Source organism: Diadema antillarum, unplaced genomic scaffold (assembly GCF_040938485.1).
Source record: "Diadema antillarum isolate AM-2024a unplaced genomic scaffold, OU_Dant_1.0 scf00000017, whole genome shotgun sequence".
Lineage (NCBI taxonomy): Eukaryota > Metazoa > Echinodermata > Echinoidea > Diadematoida > Diadematidae > Diadema > Diadema antillarum.
The window spans coordinates 4,097,501-4,120,665 of NW_027270906.1; positions in this window are offsets into that span (position 1 = coordinate 4,097,501).

Here is a 23,165-nt window from a genome sequence, read left to right on the forward strand (position 1 = left end):
TTGTCCATATAAATGAACAAGAACTAAAAAGTTAATGAAAAATTGATCCCTCATATCTGTGTTCTGCATGAAATCAATTATTCAGGCACGTCTTGTTTTTTACTAGTATTTTTGTTATTCTTGTTTTATTTTAGTTGTCGTCAAATCTTCCAGCACTTTGTTCAAGAAAATGACTGACGCAGAAAAAGAATATAGCATGATATCATATACAGGAGGAGGATCGAGAGGGACCTGGACCTGAAAAGAGTTAGAATCCCGGAGAAATGGTATAGATTCGCTATAGCCTAAAATCGCAACACATGTGGTAAATTAAGTTCTTTATCTTACTATTTCATATTCATTACGTCACAAAGCTGTCTCTACTGAATGAGCATTTTTTTTAAGGCGCAGAAAGAATGCTGAGACATTTGTCAGGAAATTAAAAGATTTCGTCAATGTAAAACTCTAAGAGGAATGGTGTAAAACTAAATGTGCTATTCAAGAGGCAATGCAGATGAAATGAGAAGACTAATGGCTGAGTTGTCGTAAGCTATACCCCGTTGCCAATTCCCTCAGCTGCAAACTGCTTTGGGGCGCCTTCAGAACACTGATAGCACGAACCGTCAGTTCCGATAGCTGTATCAACTAATGGGCTCGTCCATGCGTTAGCCATAACGTAATTAGGCGATCGTAACAGAAACCAAATGACCTGAAAATAGTGAAAACGCTAGAAATCACTGGATGCAGTTCTAAAGTTTCGGTCACTGCCCTCCATTAATTTTTATTTCCCTATTTTCCTCAAAAAGGGCATTTTGGTATTGCTGACGATATTGACATGACCTTTAAATTATAAATCTACGTGTTTTATTATAGTAAGAATGTCATTTCAAACCAATTCCACGGTTGATAATTGACATTAACAAAGCTATACAGTGACAACACTTAATTTTGGCCCTGTTAAAGCCATCATGTTTTTGACAATAGATAAAAACAAATAATTAATTCATATGGAAAGCTGTATAGCAGTGTGTTTACTGTCAAACCACATGAAGATTTAATTTGCCTTGACATGAACGTGGAGAATGAAAAAAAAAGGAGACGACATTTCACTTTTAATGTTATTATTCACATCCTATAATTCAATTACGGATCTTAATGTGATTCGATGGTAGTTGATAGACCGGTGCTGTACCTGCTGAGGTATAGAAAACCCTATACAGTAGTACAGAGTTTGTCCAAGAAGTCCTTGATATATATATATATATATATATATATATATATATATATATATATATATATATATATATCATATCATATAATGACAATTCCACCATTCAGCATCTTCCATATATTCCAGTAAGTAAGATTTCCTCGTTCACTAACAGTAGGAAAAGAAGGGGATGGGGCTCAAAGGAAATAAAACATGTTGAAGATAGATGTTTGAAATAAGTTTCCCTTGTATTCATTTCCTGAGATGCACCACCAAAGCACAGGAGATTGAATTCAGTGGACAGTCTGAGAGCAGCTAGAGGAAATTGAACGGATCCCAATCAAGATGGCGACAGACGGACTGTTACTCTGTGGAAATGGTACTCAGCAAAATGTGATACGAAAATCCTGAGGATGGAAAGGAAGCAAATGTTACATCTTTTCGAAATGTGGACCCCATGGAAGAACAGAATCGTTATAATGATGAATCTGAAATGGGCGATCCATCCATTTCGTAATCTTTCTTTGATTCATGTATGATTTATGTAATGTTCTATGTATCTTTTTATAATGAAATGGAGAATAGGTAAACAAATAAACAAACAAACCTGTAACTTATCAGAATAAGATACCTGGTAAAGCATTTCTTTCAGTCACTGTAAGGGAATAAAATAAACTAGAGACTACAAATAGGGCTACATAAGTGCAGAATTTGTGTATAATGTGTGTGTGTGTGTGTGTGTGTGTGTGTTTGTTTGTGTGTATGTGTGTATGTATGTGTGTGTGTCTGTGCCTGTATCTGTGTGTCTGTGAATTTAAATGTTTCTCTCTCGAGAAAAAAAAAATGGAGTTGCGTTTGAGGCTGTCTTGATGAACTTACAATGCCGAACGATTCGTTTTCTCCGGGTATTTCTCTGGGATGCGACGGGGTCGTGTTACCTTCTCACATATTGGTCCCAGAGTTACCGCCGAGTGGCCGATATCCACGGATCGACTACCGACACCAGAGTACCTACAATCGATTCCTAACTTGCACATAACATTATCATCGATTTTGTCGTGGGCGATGAAGACAGTGTCTCGAGACAGACTTTCAGAGTGACACACGAATGTCACATTATATCACCAATCAATCACATCAGGGAGGCTTTCTCTCACCTCTCTGGTCACATGAATGCTTCAGAAATTCCACGGGGATGTCATCTCTCCATCTAGATGTCGTAAACATGAAAAGACCATCTTCCAAACCTCCAAAACTTAAGAAACATCGAACATTTCTTACTTTTTTTTTTACTGTAGGAACCGATAACTGAATGATGTTAATGGCAAATCTGATTTTTAAAGTAAACTTTGAAATGATAAAAGGAAACATAATTAATTTCACTGACCGTTCCTTTCAACGTGATTTTTTCCCAACATAAATGATACGAGATAGTAACAGTCAAAACCTTCTCTATCCTTCGCTTTCTTAGTTTTCTCTTATTTTTCTCTTTCCCTATCTCTCTTTCTGTCACGCGCTGTGTCTCTCTCCGTCTCTTTGTATCTCCAATTCTCTGCATATTTCTTGTACACCTGTCGACACTTAACTGCTTCACGATAATAAGTATATACTCATCTGCTCATATAGCTATGCGCCTATCTTATATTCGCTTATTATCACTCCCAACAAAACGTGTTACAAATATCTAAATCATTAAAAATAAATCTTCTTAATCAAATGTCTGAGGGGAAAGGGTCTTTTCCCCCTTAGTTTACACGTAGAAAAAAAAATTGTGGAGCAATCTAAAAATGTTGAAGACTACCACACTTCCGACCTTCCGTCTCCATGAGCTCAGGTGGAATTTCGATTTTTTCCCCAAATTGCTGTGATTTGATTATTCGTTCAGACCTTAAAGGGCTCTTCCCTTTTTTTCCTCCTTCGAAGAATAGGCAAGGAAGGCCTGACAATAAGGGAAATTCGTCATATATTCAGCAGGTTTTATGTACAACCATAAAATATCAGATTTCCGTGACTAGCAGAAAATATATCCGACCTTGCCCTATATACTCGCAACAAGTAACAAATACATTATAGCGTTTAAACAAAAAATCGAAGAAAGCTACAAAGCAGATGACTTGCAAATCACTCAAAGCACTTGAAGAAAAGCATCCATGATAATCATGAAGCTCGCTCATTCAACAGGTACGTACAAATGAATAGTTACAAATGTGTGTATCTCACTTCATAGCCTATACTTGTTTTGTTTTGGTAATATCTTTGCTTGCTTTGGTAATATATAAATCAATATTAATCACAAAACTCGCTTATTCAACAGGTATACATATAAGTGGATGGTTACAAATGTGTGTGCTTCGCTTTATAGGTAGTACTCTTCTTGCTTTCACACACTTTAACTTTCTCGGTTTGTCTAGCTATTTTTTTCCTCTCTCTCTCTCTCCTTATTCAGTTCTCTCTCTCTCTCTCTCTCACTCTGTCTGTTGATATCTTTCTCTTCTTTTTTTGTATCCCTATATTATATCTGTATGTCCTTTTCTCTTCCCCTCTAGTTTTTTTTTCTCTCATACACTCCAACTGCTGGGCTGTCTGTCTGTCTGTCTGTTTATCTCTCTCTCTCACTCCCCTTCTCTCTCTTCTGTCTGATGTTTGTCTGTCTGTACGTCTGTCGGTATTTCTCCTCTTCCCCCCTCTCTCTCCCTCCCTCTCACTCTCTTCTCTCTCTCTCTCTCTCTCTCTCCCTCTCTCTCTCTGTGCTTTTCCTCTCCTATTGATTTTCCCCTCACTTTTTCTCTTTTAAGGTTACACAGTCATGCTACAATGTTAATCAAGTGTTGAAGATAGTATATCAGTGCTCAAGTTGATATTGATCGGTTTACATTACCAGATTACTGTAGATGTTATAACAGATCTAAATGGGAAATAACCACTGACAGTCCCGGATAAGGACATATTCTCAGGATAAAAAATTCGTATGAGCAACAATGACGCATCACACGAAATGTATACATTAATGCACACATTGCAAGTGACATGTATAGTGGCTTGTGTGTATAAAAGTTGATTCCTGCGAAGATGAAAGGGTAGATATGACATGAATGATTTTATGTAACTGTGGAAAAATATTCAGATCTACTCACAGTAGATCTCAACATGCTTCCATCATAAAAAATATGCGTCTGAGATATTTTGTATGAAAACAATAACCGGTAAATCCGGTGATGAAATAACAGGAGAGAACTTGCAAGCTTAGGCCATTAATAATAGTTTTACAGAATATAATATCCGTCGCTATAACTTTGTGTATTCACCCCATTCGTACAGTAGGGTAGATATGACTTTTTTTTTTCATTTGTGTATTCACCCAATTCCTAAAGTTGTTGTTCTGCATAACATCACATCACAGTTAATATCAATTGTAACAAACGGCTATCAATTTGAAGCACAAATATCCAAATTTAGTGGTTCCCACATTGAAGCAAATTTGTCTAAATGCATGGCAACTGACCAGTAATGAGATTGAGGGTTTGATATTGACAATGTGAAATCGACCTTTTTTTTTTTCATTTCAGGCCCGTTTACACTGAGGACGATAACAGCAATGGTCCAGTTTTTTGTTATGGTGCGCAAAAAGGAACCATGTCTGGTTCTGTTACAATATCGCTAATAACTTTTTTACAAAATTAATCGTCAACTGGTGATTTTCTTCATCTTGATTTTGACATTTATAAGAATAACATTTTGGGTGATTTTGTACCGAATTACTGATTACTTTTTGAACAGAACCAGATATGATTCCTACTGGCGCACCATAGCAGAAAAAAATGTGACCGTTGCCGTTACCGAGTTCGGTGTAAACGCGCCCTTAGAATATATGTTTGTACGTTACCTGAAGCCGGCTAGAAAGAAGACCAGGACAATCTTGGTTGCGAAGTCCTCAGGCCTGGACATCTGGGCCGCCATTAATTCCATGACACAATTTATCCAGTCCAAGATCGGTCCAGAATTAGAATGTTTCCACAAGGGACCTGGGAGAGAATCAAAACAGACAATTGAAATTAGACCTCGATATTTCAACGGCGACAGTAAACATTGTCCCCGACAACAGATATAAGAATCAAATTGAATGTAAATGACTGATTAGTTTCAGTTACGCGTGACGCGGGGAAGAAACTTGTAGGAAATGACACGCATTGCATAGAAATGATTCTACTGGGAAAAGACGCATTGGTTGTGTCATTGGTCATTTTTGTTGGTATGTTTCTTTTTTGAAGAACATCAACATAGATTTGGTAGCTTATCAAGCAATGGTAGGCTGCTTTCGACATTCACACTGGAATATGGACACAAAAAGATTTATAATGTTCTGAATAGAAAGAAATATATAAGAAATAATCAGATAGATGATACGCAGGCTTCGATTTGAGCAACGGAAAGACTTTTTTCAGGAGTCCGCCAAATTAACATGCAACGAGCACACGGCAAGATTTGTGAGCGATGATGTCATGTCCCTCCGCGGAATGTAAGCTGACGAGAATATTAAAGACTATGAAATCTTATAAACAAGGCAGACAATCATGATATGAATGACGAATGAGAATCAGAACTGAATACTAAAATGAATATCTGCTGCTGTGAAATTCCTATTTCCTTCACGTGCCTATTTTGTTAGAAAAAAAGAGAGAAAAGACGGAAAGTCTGAAGTTTGACAATGCTTACGCTGAAATTGCTGTTTCTTATTTCCGATATATGTTGAAGAGAAATAAGAAAATGTTTACAGATGCAAAATGTTATTATCTCTGTACTCGCTTTGCATTAGCTGACGCCTTCAGATAGCATAAACTGATATCATTTGGAAGTTATGTTATTATCCGTGAATGCGAGTATGCCAACTTTTAGTAGAAGCAGTATATAAAAAGAAAAAAAAAATCTGCAAATCCAATGATACAAGTTTAGATATTTTGCAAAATGTTGCAATATAAGCAAAATATGCATCGTCATGTGCTGAAAACGATTAACATAAACCTACAGTAGGTATTTCTATTTATACTGAATATACATCATATGAAATGTCACAGGCATTGTGAGAATGTCAGCTAAACTTTATGAACAGTGTTTAGGAATCTGAACTTCATCAAAAAGACGTTTATATTCGAAAGCATGGACTTACTTTGTAATTACACCACTGTCCCCGCAGCGAATAACCTTTCAGAGGCGCTAATCACAATAATCCTAACCTGGCAACGTAGAGACATTCAAGAAGTCGTACCATTGATAATGACTGACTTCTGCCGGCCACTGTTTCTTTGTCTCCCTTTTATATCATTGCTCTGATTTCGACCAAGGACCGATCCTTTCCATATTTTCTAAAGGTTGTGAACATAGATACTTCCTCTCCTTGATTAGCGAGCTTTTGTTACAGAGCCAAAGGGTGTAGGAATTGGTACAGCTAAGATTTGTGGACTAACATTACACTTGTGAGAAAGAACTCGGAGGCGTTTCGTCTTCATCTCTGCTAAAGGTGACGATTTTGTAGTAAAAGCCTTTTGACGACCTTTGGTGGCATGGTGACATTCAATGGCATGGTGACATTCAAGATTTGAACAAATCCCCTCTTGTAAGCACCATGTCTGTCATCCTCATTCAAGACTATAAGGCGTTTTCCATACTATCCAAGAATGAAAAAAAAATGGCATACAGAGAATAAATAAATCAAATCAAATCAAATCAAATCAAATACTGCAGAGAAATCATTCTGAGAATAAGATATCTTGCATGAATTTCAGATCAAAATAATGCTTGTCGATAAGAAGCGTCCATTCAAAGCACCAATATTGTCACCATAGAATGAACAATATTTTGCTGACATGGATGTCAAGCTTCGTTCTTCGTTTGATAATGATGAACGTTAATTGAATTATACTTAATAAGATAACAGTGAGGTACTGTAATTGGGCTGAACATGTTAAAAAGAGGCAAAAAAGGATAAAGGAGAACCTAAAACCGTGATTTTTTTTTTTTTTTTAGTATTAGGTACTCTTGAGAGTCAGTATTTGGCAGGCCCTTGACACAAGTATGTTTGTTTTCTCTCCTTATTTTCTGTGAAACATCTTATGGAATATTCAGAAAGCTGTGATTTTGTTGTTGTTGTTGTTGTTGTTGTTGTTGTTGTTTGTATTGTGTAGTGAATAGTAGGCCTATGTCGCCTAGTATGTGGAATTATACTATACTGTAATTAACACGCATTCACTCTGCACCTGTTAAAAGTTTACTTTTACACGATAATAGACTATTTAGAACCTGGAATCTTGAATCCTTTCGGCGCTATTCACGCCGGGTTGCTATTGATGATCTTCCTTAGTTCGGTGAGGTCATCAATACCCCAACTCTGTATCGATGCACGTGGCTCAATTGGGAGGGGGCGTGGTCAGAGTCGTGTCTGATGACATTCGCACAGTGCAGGAATTGAACCTACGATCTCCCGGTAATGAATTCAGAGCCTCCCCCTGTATGCCATGGTACTAGAGAGAATCTGGAAATCAATCGCTTTGTTTTGCTACCTATCTTATACACGCCAACCGCCGGGAGCATTACCTGCCACACTCATTTCTGTTTTTACTCTTCCAAATCGTACATGACCGATGATGATCTGGACAAACATGGCTCTTTCGATGAAAAGTTGTTGTCTTTCTCAGAAATCATTTTATTTCTTTTCCATTTACTAAAAACATGATGCAGGATACCAGTACATCAACTCATAAAGAAGGCACCTGAGTCCTGAAATCGAATCTGACCAAAACATCAATACCAAATAGAGACGGTAGTGTCAATTCTCATACTATACGAGATGAATTACATACAAATGAGACACAACATTCCATCCAAACCAGACTTTTCTCTCTTTGTCTGTCTTTTTTTTTACAAGTTGGGAAAAGAAACACAAAGAACAGGAATTATTGGGTCTTACTCTCTGCCACTATACTAATAAAACGGGAGGGACAAATCAAAGATGACATTTGCGTTCGTTCACTTCTCTAGAAAGTATGCTGGTAATGTATATTCTTCATATTGAACTTTTAAGTACTCAGGTTGCATGGAGAGATGCAGTACATCATGCACTTTTCTTTGAAATTACTCCTCTCTTTTTTTGGTATTTGCCCATACATCTTGTATATTCATTCAATTCACCGTCCAGGTAAATATATATATATATATATATATATATATATATATATATATATATATATATATGTATGTATGTATTTATTTACTTATTTATTCATTTATTTATTCATTAATATAAAAGCAGCGTGAAGGCAATCTCCAGATGGGCAGAATGAGCCTTCTCTCCTTACTGCTCTGAAGTTATCCAAAAAGGGACCTACGACGGTGTATCTTAAGTTTCATGTCTGACTACTTGTCAATGCTGCATATAATAGGCAGTGATTATCGTATGTATGTATATAATTATCTAAAATGATGGAATGCCTTTTGAGATTATCGTGAGTCTTTATCCATATACACATCAGAACCAGGTTTCAGGAAATAATTCAAGATACCGCATCTTAATACCGTTGGCACATTGTGACATTCTATGCCATTTCCAAGACCAGACAGTATTATAGACTTTACCGTATATCAAATCATGACATAAAATACAAATCATTACACACAGTACCATTTACTGTATCGTGTCTATAGTAATGCTCACCTTCGCACTAGTTGTATACTGTGAAAACACCCTAGGATATTCTCCCGTACTTTTAGACATGAATTACCAGGTGGAAAAATCTATCTGTCTGTTTTATTGTTCCGGAAAGGTCAGAACTATCGAACTGAAACTGCTAGTGGATACATTTGGGGATCTAAAAAGACTGGAGATAAGTGCTTTTGGTACATTCGTCATAGTTCAGTATCACTTTTGAAAAACTCGGATTAAAGGAAATCAAGCCCTCGATTTCCCTTGAAACATGGCTAATGGCCCGCCGCTTCCTGGCCGTCATATAATTCCAGAAATGACTCCACTTGATCGGCTGCCTAGTGGGGATCAAGCCGTGTTTATTACAAGGACTTTTCACAGTTCAGTGTACTGTTCTTAAATTTCAAAGCTGTTGTCATTTTTTTGTCAGCGGCATATATTTCATTTTCCATTTTTCTCATTTTCAAATGAAACACATGCTGAACTGTACCTCAGTAAAAATGTCTCAGAACCAAGTGATGAATATGTATATATAAATATATATATAGCGCGAGAGATAGTTCCCTTCCCAAACGTGCGCGGTGCCTCATTGTTGGTTGCATTTATACTGAAAGAAATTAGACTGAGGCGGACGTTGCTCTCGATCTTGAGTCTCCCTTTTATTTGTCAAGCTTTCGGCCAGTCATCAGGCCTTCCTCAGGATCTACCAACAGAATAGTTGTTATCTGAATAACCTGATGTGTCATATAATATGTAATGCAATTTCATATATTACCAATTTTCTGAATTATTTCCTTTATATATACAAATCAATCATTCAATTCAATACAAATATCCAATCTAGCCTCATCTCATCATCAAAATAACATCATATCCAGAAAATGTATATGAATAGATTCTTATATCATAGTGCTGACATAGTGCTTACAATTATGAGAAAATATGGTTATTATATGTCACCTGGCACCTGAAATAAAAGTGGTGTTTTGTCAGCTTAAAGGACAAGTTCACCTTCATAAACATAAGGATTGAGAGAATGTAGCAATATTAGTAGAACACATCATTGAAAGTTTGAGGAAAATCGGACAATCCGTTCAAAAGTTATGAATTTTTGAAGTTTTTGTGCAGTAACCGCTGGATGAGAAGACTATTGCAGTGTGTGAATAACTTAGATGTCACATGCGTACAACAATATAAGGAAAATATAAAGAGAATTTCACAAAATTTCATCTTTTGAAAAAAGTACACATTCTCCCGACTCGTTACCGACAAATGTTATGGCTAATATTATTCCCCCTGCCTTTAGAAAGAGGCAAGTCAAGTGCTCTATTATTATGCGAAAAAAGTGAAAATATGTTGAATTTTCTTTACATTTTCTTTATGCTGTTGTACGCATATATGACTCACAAGCTGTAGTAGTCTCCTCATCCAGCGGTTCCAACACAAAAATTTTAAAAATTCATAACTTTTGCATCGATTGTCCAATTTTCCTCAAACTTTCACTGATGTGTTCTATTAATATCGTTGCATTCTCTCAATCCTTATGTTTATGAAGGTGAACTTGTCCTTTAAATGCCATGGAAAACAGTGAAAGATATTAGAGGATGCAACGGATGATTTATGAACTGAGTATAATTTTGTGGATATGCATTATACGAATTCGTCTGTACCTGAAGACAGCGAAAAAAAAAGACACTATAGCAACCAATAACAAAAACAAGATGGTGTTTGACTCTTCTGGATAATCGTTATTCCGCAGGTGCGACTGCTGTTTGGGGAAAGAAACAGTTCGTTTTTGTTCTTGTTTATTTCAGTCCCACTGAAGACTGAATTTGTCTTAATAATGTGTTTCCTAAAGGAAATACATTTGTTTTGGGTGATTTTTCCGACCACACTGTAATTAAAAATGTAAAGTTTTATTCTTTAATGAAGCACAAAATGTGAGCAATGTCAAAACGTAGAAGATAACACATTGGAGCTACCTTGCTCTTCCTAATACTGCGTTTACGTTCTATCTATTGCAGTGTTTACAGCAGATGGTCCACCGCCACACATAATCAATGACTCATATCGTAAAACTGTGCGGGACCTCTGTGTGACGTCACAAACAGTCAGTCTTTGCATTGGGATTTACCCCCGCGTCTTTAATCGCGATGAAAATTTGATAACGCGGTGTCTTGCTGCTAATGACCGTTGACATTTACTATATCACTCCCAAAGCCCCGAGGAGGGTCATTCGTCTCATAAAACATTTACCGCATCTTAGCTCTGTAGGTTTGCTAAAGTGTATTCCTTATTCATTGGACATAGTACTACCAATTCATCAGTCACTTTCTGGTCCAGTATAACTAAAGAAGGGATGGAGAGAAGGGTAAATTATATTTACCGGGAGTATCAAGCATCTCAACAATGAAGATTATCATTTTTGTTTAATCGGCAATCAAATATTTGGATGCTGCGTGACATACTGCTGATTTTGGTGCTCATTGCTCTATACAGACTGCAATTTCAGTGTAATACAAGTATAGCACGTTTGTCTTCTTCTCTTCTGTTTTTTTTTTATCACTCCATTCAAGTCAGTAGGTCGTCATCTTTGAAATGGCACTTGAAGTAATGACCTATAGTTATTACGAAAGATGGAGGCTGAATTACTGTACCAGATTCTTAGGAAGCCTCTTGGTGTAAGCCATTGAGTCTACCGCGCATGCGTGCGTGTCGTGGGTATTGGACTTGTGTGGCAGTGTATAAAAGCACGGGTTATCGCGGCCCCTATAGCCTTGTAATGTACAATGTACCATGCTGTAGGCCTACACCTATAGAGATGTTCCTAGCTTAGCGAGATGGTTCACTGGTTGGTGTATGATTGATCGATGGTACACTGTAAAAACATCGGTGTTAGATTTAACACCACGGGTGTTAAATCTAACACCGATCAAACTTCAATAAAGGACCACACCCACAGGTGTTAAAAATGCACTGTGATGGTGTTGAAAAGTGTTCACCTGACACTTCGTGGTGTTAATTTGACACTGTACCTGGTGTTATTTTGACACTGTACTGGTGTTAATTCAAAAATGACACCACATGGTGTTGATTTGATATTTGTTGGTGTTAATATCAATGGTTTAACACCCGTCCAGCTTCAATAAGAGACCATACCAGCTGGTGTTACTTTGGAGTAAATTTATTTTCACATTTTTTCAAAAATCTAGTATTTTAATGTAAAATTCTTGATCGTCTTGTTTAAATTAAAAATCAACAAGAAGTGCAGTTACTAAGAAACTCTTCAAAAAACAGTTTAAAATTTGGAAATGACACCCGGAGGTGTTAATTTAACACCATAAATGAGCACCGAAAATTTAACACCAGCTCGGTGTTCACTATTTAACACCGAACTTTTTGCAGTGTATAAAGAACAGAATCTAGAGTCAAAGACACTGATATGAAACATCTGTATGCAAACACAGACTGCCAAAGACGATGCTGACGTCATTCGGAGATGCTCGGTAGAAAGTCGATGCTGTTCGGGTAACATACTGTTCGGAAGGTTGGTAATCAATCCCGTCGGCGCTTTTATCAGTTCAGATCAACCACGCATGTTGCTTGTGTAAAGAAGAAGTCGATTGACATATCATGGCAGTACGGAATCTCCGAACGAGAAAATCCACTTTCGGTGAAATACTTAAAGCAAAGCAAAATTAAACACACAACACACACACACAATGAAACAAAACTACAGAGTACAGGTTTATAGGTGTGTCAATTTGTCAATATCCATGGTATGAAATTGATATGGCTGGTTTATGCAAAGGGGGTGCACAGATAAAGATTCGAATGTTAGGAATTGTGGAATCGAATGTTCTTTTTGACAAGAGTCCTATCCGGAACGTCTGTAATATATATTCTGACTCTGTAAGCCGACAGGCGTCTTTAAACCTGAAAATTTGATGTTGAAATTGATGAGATTTTGTCGGGGACGGTTGTTTTTGCTCCAGTGTATTCTCAGTAGTCGTCCAAAGATATCTCGTTCGTAGAGGCGTACGCGTGAAGTGCTCAGCACTCATTTTCTTCCCTTTTACGATGTCAGCAGGCCTTTATGAATCAAATAAAGGGGAGCGGCTAAGCAAAGTGTTCTGCCGCAGGCATGTCATCAACATTCACAACACATTCAGAACCCTCTAAAACTACTGAATCTCCTCTAACGAGATTATTCTTGTTAATGTTTGAGAAGCAAACAGCTCGGAGGCGTTTCGAGACGTTTCCTCGGATTGGATTCTTATTGGAAGAGATCTGTACACTTTAGCAGCGCCGTGAAGTTAAGAAGAGAGGCACATGAACATATCTTCATGGTTGAGAAAAACAAAATTAGTTTAGCTGAAGGTGCAAAATATGATTCCCCTTAGAACGCATAACGTTTGTTTGTTTGTTTGTTTTTTCACATGTGATAGTATTGGCATTTCATTGCCAGCATTGAATCTCTGTGCGGATAAACGTGATTACATAGTCAGATGCGCATCTCTGCTGCGTAGGATCGGTAGTGAGCAAAGAATGCAATTCATTCCATCTCCATTCCTTAGGCATGAACGCTTTTTACTGATATCGTAAGGTTTTTTTCTCATTTCCATTGCGAGGATTGTTTTCTTGTTTGTTTGTTGAAATAAAGCCTGACGTTTTAAGACAATTTGACCTCAACCCCAATTTCTCTATAAAAGGAAAATTCAATCCAGGTATTATGTTGCTTTGTATGAACGGAAAAGTCGGAGAAGTATAAAATCACTATTATGCAGGTCTATGTCTACACGTATTTTCGAGTTAAGTTTAAAGTTTAAGTTCAAAGTTCAAAGCCCACTATACATGTAATCTATCTTCAGACCTTATTTCAGCCTTTGCCGTGTCCTACCGAAATATTACAGAACAGTTCACAATATCAACATATTATACCTGGTACACGCATAACAAAAACTACACTGTATTACTACGCCGCCATTGAATGCAGTTCTGGCAACACTCTATAACCTGACAGGTATGATAATATAAAGCAAACTATCTAGTCACATTTTTCCTTTCGACTGCTTGGACAAAGACTAGTTTTCACCGAACATTGGTGCTTTGAAATGTGTCGTTAGTCGAGATGTAACGCTGCTTTCGCAGCTCCTCTGAAGGGTAATAGTCACTTTGTCTGATACCAGATGGGGCTATTCCAAGATGATCCACCATCAAGATCGTCCAACTTCAATACAGCTAAATCCATTCGCTTACACAGGATTAGATTACGTAGGATGAGACCAAACGGGCATTAGAAAAGGCGGGATTAGACCAAGAGGCAATTTAGGGGCTTATACCTTTGTCCAGATACGACTGCTCTTTTATGTGTACGACATTTAACATTAGTGCCTGCTCACTTATCCCTCAACTTACTGTACCCTGTAACATTCTCAACGTTATGTTCCATGATAGTTTACAGCCTAAAAGGGGGCGTTGCCAGAGAGTTGCAATCAATATGAAATCCCTATAATAGGTCTTGCGATAAATTACAAATTCAGAATTGTTTGTAAGTTATGACCGATTCTGTTCGAATAAAAGGTTTCGCTTGATCTTTCAATTCCTAATATGCAATCGATATTGCTATCGACTGAAACCGAACTTTCTTGTAACGCCACTTAACTTTTAAAAGTTAGCCCGTCATCTCGGCCCGCACCTCCTCCTATAGTGCGCTCTTCTCTGAGCGGAGCGCATCGATACTCCGCACGAACAGCGCAGATAACTTTCATTCAACTTTCAAATGATTTATTACTTCAATGGATTTATGCCAACTTATGCGGTATTAACAACTGGCCTGGCCTGATAAATAAAAGTACTCAACACTTTCGATTATATCATTTTCATAAAACCACGAATTTCGAACATGACTTATAACTCTTAGATTACAAATCTAACCCATCACAACTCGGAGCTGCCGTCCCGCGGCCAGCCGGTGTAGAACATTTCAATAGCGAGCCGACGAAGATTTGGGCTCGTCAACCTTCAAGAACCAACTCCGAGCGAAAATGCCATCTTTGAGACTTCATGCAGCAACGTGGAACACTGGGTTCCGGACAATCTCGGAAATCTTACAGAAGTAACATGCATAATCAATATACAAATACATTATAATGAAAAGCGTACCTTTAGGAGGCACAAGAGACGAAGAATGATAAAATCTGACGAACTGCGATAATTTTCCAAAGGGGTGTTCCTGATTTGTCTGAGGGGGTATTTGTATATTGCAAATAACTTAATTCCGAAACACTTACCATAGTAAGGACCTAGAGCTGTGGGTCATGACATCACCTTTGTCACGTGACCAGCCCAACAAAAGAAGGTTCTATTGAGCCCTACTCACACGTGATTCTCGACGTGGGAACAAGAAACCCCAAAAGTTTACACTAAAACAAATACATATACTAGTGATAGAAATATTGTTCTTGTCACCAGCCGCCCGGTTACACAGTCCTCCACATACCTACCAGATGGTGCTCTGTTAAGTGCGCCGGATCTCATACTTTCCTATTCTCATTAGTACCACGTCATTCTGTTTTCAAGCTCTTTCGTGTGGGCGTATGATGCCTGCTGTCCTTTCGATGTTTACTGTTTAGCATCTAGAGTAACGTATCGATTATATGCCTGTCTTGGCTTGTCCTGATCCACTTGTCGAAGAGGGCGGCCTGCCATATGCATGTTTCTACCATGGAAATGATGAAAGCTCGCTTTGGGACTTCCTCTTCGAGATGGAAAGTACACTTCCTTTGCGGGTTCGTGAAAGATAAAGTTTTGTAATAAAGTCGCCAGAGATTTAAGAGCTTTCAGTTTCCATAACACTTTGTCTAACAACTGAAGGGTTAAAACGATGTAGGCCTAAATCATGCAAGTTCCTCGTGACAACTTCTGTTTACATGAATTGGGACCGTTGGGTGTTATGCGACTTTCGTTTTGTGCCAGTCCTTTTTTTGCCGAGTGATATAACGTGCTGTGACCCCTCGCAATTTAACTTTCCCGTAAGACTCATCGCAAATATCGGTACACCGCGGTAAACTGTCAATGAAAAGCGTTCGGCTTAGTGAGACAAGCGTCTGTCCCCATGTTAGGACCTGATGTCAGTCACTTCACAAAAGGTCAGCTTTCCTCTAAAAACAGGCAAAGAGTTTTATCAACAAAGCGTGCGTACTTGACGCGGAAGCGAACGTTTGACTGATCTTGCCAGGGTTCAGATTTCGCTGCTGTTTCCGCGGGTCTAAAATGTCACACTTGCCAGCGTTTGCAAGGATCGAGGAAAAGGGTAGATTGTGCGAGGAAGCGAAGAGGGTGTCCTCCTGCCAAGGTGTAAAGCTTTGCTTGTTTTTTCGTTTGTTTTGCAGCATCAAACTCTCTGACTTGGTGCGTACAGTGCACTCCCCTTATAACGAACACGGTCATAACGAAATGCCGGTTTAAACGAAATAAAAATTCAGGCCTCAAAATTATCCGATCTATATTTATTTCTATTGCTAATTTGTTCAGTTATACCGAAATTTCGATATAACGAAAGAAAACAGTCGGCCCCGAGAACTTCGTTATAACAGGAGTCCACTGTACTTTCTAGGGTGTATTTTGTATGTTCGAGGGGACATGTTCATTTGTATTCTATTGACTATTTTGTAGTAACTACCACGAAGAAATCAAACTTACACACGACGTCCCTGCCTGATAGAAGATATATGAAATACTATGTTAGCCTACGTCAAAGTTATGGTATCCATTGCCAGGTCGCACGTGCACACTCTGATAGCAAAATAAACGATAACAGTCACGTTTGTCCTTGCGCGCCATTGCGACCGGGTCCGCTATCAGATCCTATCCAACTAAAGTCAGTACTGACTATCCATGCACTGGACTTTTGAATGCACAGTGCACACGTACCATGGGTTTCGATTTCAAGTTCAACGATAGACTGTGTTATCCACCACATCTTTAGGCTATTCTCGGGGAAGAGCACGACAAATCAGAAGGTAATTTAATTATACTCAAAATTCAATTCCAAGGTAGATATGCCAAAAATTAGTAGCCGGTTCAAATTACCATGCAGCGGCATTATACAGCTGTACCGTCCAAATTGGTAAAGTTGACAAATATGCACTGTCCATCGCTTTACTAAAACAGCAATACATCAGAATTCGCACGTGTCTTCAGCGAAGAACATTTTTCGGTTGAAGGTGAAGCTCATCCATTGGCTAGGAGGCTAAGATTACAAGTTTGCTCCACATTTTCATTGTCATATGCTATCCACTAGCCAATCACAAGGCGGCTAAATCCGCTGCAAACCTCGTCTATAGTCACAAGTCATTATGGAATAAGGTCACACACTATAACCTCACCTACTTTTTTTCTTCTTCTTTTTTGCGATGCAGCTGCTGAGGCGATACGAGATGGGTCAATCGAACCTAACGGATGGACCAGAAAGGTCAGTTTACGCGACACGATTAATCGGATATGGGCTCGTGACGATACATAGCTCAGACTACTTTCACTGGCAGCGATCCGACAACTTCTATTAAATCGTTTCACGCCAGCACGATTTAATCGAATTTTTCTCCACCTGGCCTTCCATACAAAATTCAGTTACGCAAATGAATCGAACTCAATATGGACGGTCTTACCACTGGGTATATGTTTTATGATCACAGCCATCCCGCTTTTCCGCTTTTATAGTGACACCTGCGCATTGAGTGAAGGATGTTGATAGAGACCTAAGATACTCTGTAGGGGTCCAACGAGTTAAGTAGGTGTAGAGGTGCTTGTGCAGAGTGATTCAAAGTGTACGTTTGATAACGCCAATCTGGGCTACGTCAACACAGCAGCTCGGGTGGCATTTGCTCCCACAACATCATCAAGGAAATTTCTTATGTGATGAGAACCGAATTCCTGTGATTACTGGGGATACAAGTAAATGAGTTTCGATCAGAGCAGAATAGACGCTCGGAAGTCTTGTCAGGCAGAGGCAAAACCCCAACTGAGGATCCCGTTTTTTTTTTATCCTGACTATAGGAGGCAGTTTGCTTGGGGTAAAAAAGTTCTAAAAAGATAGAGGTAAAACCTCGACTGAGATTCTCTTATTTTAGACTCGCAATGGAGGCTAGTTTTCGATGAAGAGTGTCCCTTATGGTGACGCGACTGCTCGTGATAAACTCAGGAAAAAACAACCCATTAGCACAAAATAGGAAACTACATCTAACATTCTGCATATTAACGCTCATGCTGGCACTTATACTTTGAAGTGATAACCACCAGAGTGATTGATGCAAAATATGATTGAAGGAAACACAACGGCCGAAAACAGGGTTACCAGAATTTCCTTTATTCCATTTGTGTTTTACAGTTTAGTCTCGATAGCAAAATTTCAACATAAACGTAACAGGTATGCTGCTTTGTATGCGTGTGTGGGCGTGAGTGTGTGCGTGGGCTTTAAGGGATCTCATTTGCATCAAACAAGAGTGAAGACAATTAAATGTAGGGTTCCTATATAGTCAGAGAAGAGCAGAGAAGATCTCACTTTCATTCTACATGCTAGTCTTGTGATTTACATCACTGAGACTCTTTGAATCAGTAAATAGATTGTTTTAGAGGAAGCAAACGGAATATTTTCGCATTTCATTACCCGTTTTCACGCAACATAAATATTCCATCGATAGTTTGCGGTATTCATGACGTAGAAAGGATAATTTATGCATTTTCAAATAATGAGCTGGCCACCTCCCCCTCCCCCCAAAGAGAGAGAGAGAGAGAGAGAGAGAGAGAGAGAGAGAGATCTCGAAACATTTTTTTTTTTTTTTTTTGCAAAATAAGAATAACAGCATTTCGCTACCTGCGTCCTTTTGTGTCATTATTTCAAGCTATACTGTCAACAGACTATACAGTTTTCATCACGTTGTTATGCAGTCTTGCTGCTTCACCTCATAATATGTCAGTTTGGAAACAGGAAACTAATATCATTGTTTATGAAAAGTTCAAAGCAATCCACAACATTAGTATTTTAAGGTAAATGTGGATATTGCAAAAAGTGAATATCCAAACACTGTCAGTCATACCGACACATCTTTAAGGTTTTGATAGTTAGTAAAGTGTTATCCCTTTTTTAAGTTAAACACTGCAGTTTAGTTCGAGGTAAGTTATCAGACTATCGTGGTGTATCGGAGATCGCGTTTCATTGGTACAACACAATCGATCACTCTAAGAGACATTCGTCAAACAACAATTCAAAAGGGCTACTCGGAAAAGGCGGAAGCTCACAGTGATGTGCCGACAGGTGAGAGCGATTGTCCCCTTCCGTCCTCTTAATGTAAATCCACACTAAGCGATATTTGTCAGTCAGAAGGCACAGATCCATCCAAATCTGCGCATAGCATGACGGAAAGGTAGGGCATTTCCGACTTGACGAGCGCAACACGACAACCCGCACGTCGTGTAAAGTGTAATTTCCGGAGAGGAGAAACGGCGATCACCAGCGCTTGCTCCTATCACGATCCAAGTTGAAGAGTGCGATAAGTACTGTATAACATCTCAACCGTATCTCGACTCGCCTCTTTCTGCTGCCTTTACAGGAAGTCCAAGACGTGTTGTGTCGTGTCTTCGAGAAGTGAAGGTGCTTCCAAGCCCTCCCCACCTAGAAAACGATTCCATCTCCTCACAATTTGCTTGGCATCATTGTCGAGCTTTGTGGTGACGATGTCTTCTTTAGATATGAAAAAAGTAACCAAATTCCGTCAACACCTATTGTATTGATTACGCTGATGAACAAATCATGTTAGAATAAAAAATGACAGTATTTCTTCACTAATATGTCCGACATGTCTTGAACCAAACGTGTGAATCGCTAGGCCTCTTTTTTTTTCGTGTATATACAAATAATCATAAAAGAGTCGTGACTCTTTCGATAAAGATGGGAAATTTCAAATCGCTATATACACTAGAATTTTTTTACACTAAAATTTCAGTTTTCAAGTTTAAAATCAATCAATCTATGTTTAAAGAGGATACATCCAGATAATGTTTCAGGAGCATCCCTCTTTCAGAGTTACTCTCACTCTGACATTTTCTCAGAGACAGGACGAGGACATGGTTAGAGCATTGAGATATGTATCTAACCCTTTGGCTATCGGAGCCTGGTGCTTAATATGCAAAGCCTATTGAGATTTCAGACAGGTTTACTTAGCTGTGGTACAATCATAAGATACGCGCGCGAGCGAGCGCGCACACACACACGCACACAAGCACACATACATGTCCATACACAGAAAAGCATTGATGAAAGCACAGGTAGCATTGTCGCTTCAATGGAAAACACGGTTACATTCTTCTTCTTCATTTCTTTTTTTGTTTTGTTTTTACAGAACAGACGACGAAAGATCATGAATACACCTGATGCGTAGGTGTGTTGATTTCGGGCTATTTCTGCAATCAAGTCTTGTAGAGTTAAATTTCAGGCTTTGATTTTTAGCCCAGAGGGTGTCTAAAGTCACAGAAATACAAGACTCAGGGAATCTCCAGTGGGGGGAAATTATAGTGGAAAGCCTCTGTGAATGGAGAACAAATAAATAGAAGTGATATTGCATTACATACCATTTCTGTGGAAGGAGTTTTTCGATCTTGTCACGAAATGCATGACTCTCTACACATGGGGATCAACTTACTTTAACTGAAGTACGGAATATGCCTCGCTTTTGTGTGCAGGACACTACCGTAACAATAATAAAGATAAACTATCACACAATACCCCTAGGACATTCACTCCTGGGGCAGAATGATACCATTTCATTATGTTCGGTAAACTGGTTAATCTTTCGAACAGAAAACTCTAACGTTGGGTGGTTTTTTTTTCTTAGAATCAAAGACAAATGTTGTTTTAACTTTACACGCTACAGGGGAATTCCCTCACGCTGTCTGTTAGGGACTGCGTTGTAAGAATGTTGAATGAAACAAGTCAGATTCATTTGACGCAGACAATGATTCGTTTCATCAGTTAGAGATGGGGCTTATCGTCTGCTGTACAAAACTTGGATAATATCCTCCTACGCAAAAGAAATTCGGCATACCATACTTTAGCGGTTGATGTTATCATTTCAAGCCTAGCACTTCTTGTAATTGATAAAAAATAAGATAAACTGTTCACGTATTGGAAGATTTTAGAAAGCTTTTGACAATACAATGATAATTTCTGTATTTCTACTACCGCATCAGCTTCATTTAAAAAACGAAAATTATACCGTTCAGCTGGAAACTTCCAAGATAATTACGCATGTATATCCAAAATAAATCTATATTCCATGTTTGAGTAATTTTTCGACAGGTTGGGATCATTCTTTCGTGACCAAAATGTACATTTCCTCTTTAATGATTAATGATACAGCAGTGTACCAACAGGAAATAGGGACGTCAGAAAGAAATTGCTTACGCGGATTAAAATCTTGTGCTGAATACTACTGACAACAATATTACAAACGACAAATAATTCAAAACAACATATCGTGTTAGCCTCCCACAAAATATGTGATCATCTTTGTAGCTTGTTCACTTACTTTCATTAAGAGAAGAGCATGCCTCATGAGAATTTTGTCTAAGACCTTTTAATTTCATGCATGCCTAAACTAAGTACATAACAAATGTGTTTCATTTAATTAGAGATATTGAGGGAGCAGCAGTGTTCATGCTGGAAACGGCACTTTTCTCTCCCCCTCCCTCTCTCTCTCTCCCCATCTATTTTTGTCTTGAATTCCTAATGACCACCTGTTCTGTATCAGTTTGTTTTTGCCGAAGCCCTGTTACAGGTTTTTTTGAGTATCAGCCATCATTAGCCAGATTACATGGCACAGTATGGAAATTGTCTTGCTACGCACGTTCACCTTTAGAAAAAAAAATCAACTATATCTTTCGATCCACTGTTAAGCAGAGAGGTTCGCTGAACTGGGAGACGAATGTTTTCGTATGCTGTGATGCGTACATCGTTTATTCCTGATTATGGGATGTTGTACGTGATGTGTCGGCGAGCATAGTATGGCCGAGTTTACTGTGCCTGGGGGACGAGATCAGTGTTGACCCATCCCGGTGGCGATGTCACATTGATTGTCATTTACATTAACTCTCTGCATACCACTCTAATGTTCTTGTCCACATAGGTTTGTATGTAAAACTTGTGCACATATGACTCATTGGCACAGGAAAGGTTAAAGGGGAATAAAACCCAGAGCCATAGGATTATGTAGATTGAGTGAATGCTAAAATACTAGTAAAACACAGGAACGAAGTTTGAGGAAAATGTGATGGCGCCTTTTATGTTTATCAGTTGACAGTGATGTTATGATTATGACGTAGAATCTCCCTTTGCCGTATCTAAATCTACTATGTATGAGTGTTAAGCCTAAGTCATAATCCTCTTTTTATCCAGCACTTTAATTTCTCAGATGATTGACTGTGCAATATCATAATAATCAATATAATCATTAACTCTAATAGCATCATTATTAATATTATTATACATTTGGCCACTCATACATAATTTCAAGAGAACGTAGTCGTACAGACAATGTATCAATCATGTTTATATAAGTATGGTTTATATGATGTATACGTAGTAATGCATGGGCTAGGACTCACAAAAGTAAGATTAATTTGGTCATTCACACATAATTTCACGAGATCACAGTCGTGATGTATTAATACATGTTTATATACATCGATGTATAGGAAGTGGCACATGGGTCAGTGCTCACAAAAGTAAAATACTCCCACTATAGAACAGGAAGTCCAGAAAACACAAAACACTGTGTATGAGCACGCGCTCTGAATGTAGTTTGCTATAATTGCTGACAAATAAGTGATACTTCAACAAAAGGCAAATGTTTTTCCTGACCCTGGACATGGTGGACATGGTCTTGTGCGTGATTATCAACTCGTGTGGTAAGTCCACGAGTAACTTTAAGTGCGAAACGTTTCTTTGAACAAGTCATTTTTCTCCTTTTATTCAAACTGCTTGGCCAAGCACCCATTCCCCCATACCCCTCTATTTCTTCTGGTAAGGTTTAGCCTTGTTTCAGCTCCTTTTCTGACTTGAGGAAATGGGCTATCCCCAGCGATAGACCTGGACTATCTAGTACCGCAAGCCGTAAGGTGTCACGGTTGTAAAGTGGCTACAAATTATCAGGGCTGAGAAGAGCATGACTCTGAAGAGAAAAGTGAGAAAAGGGCCAGCAGGGGTTGTAGGTCCCGATTTTCACA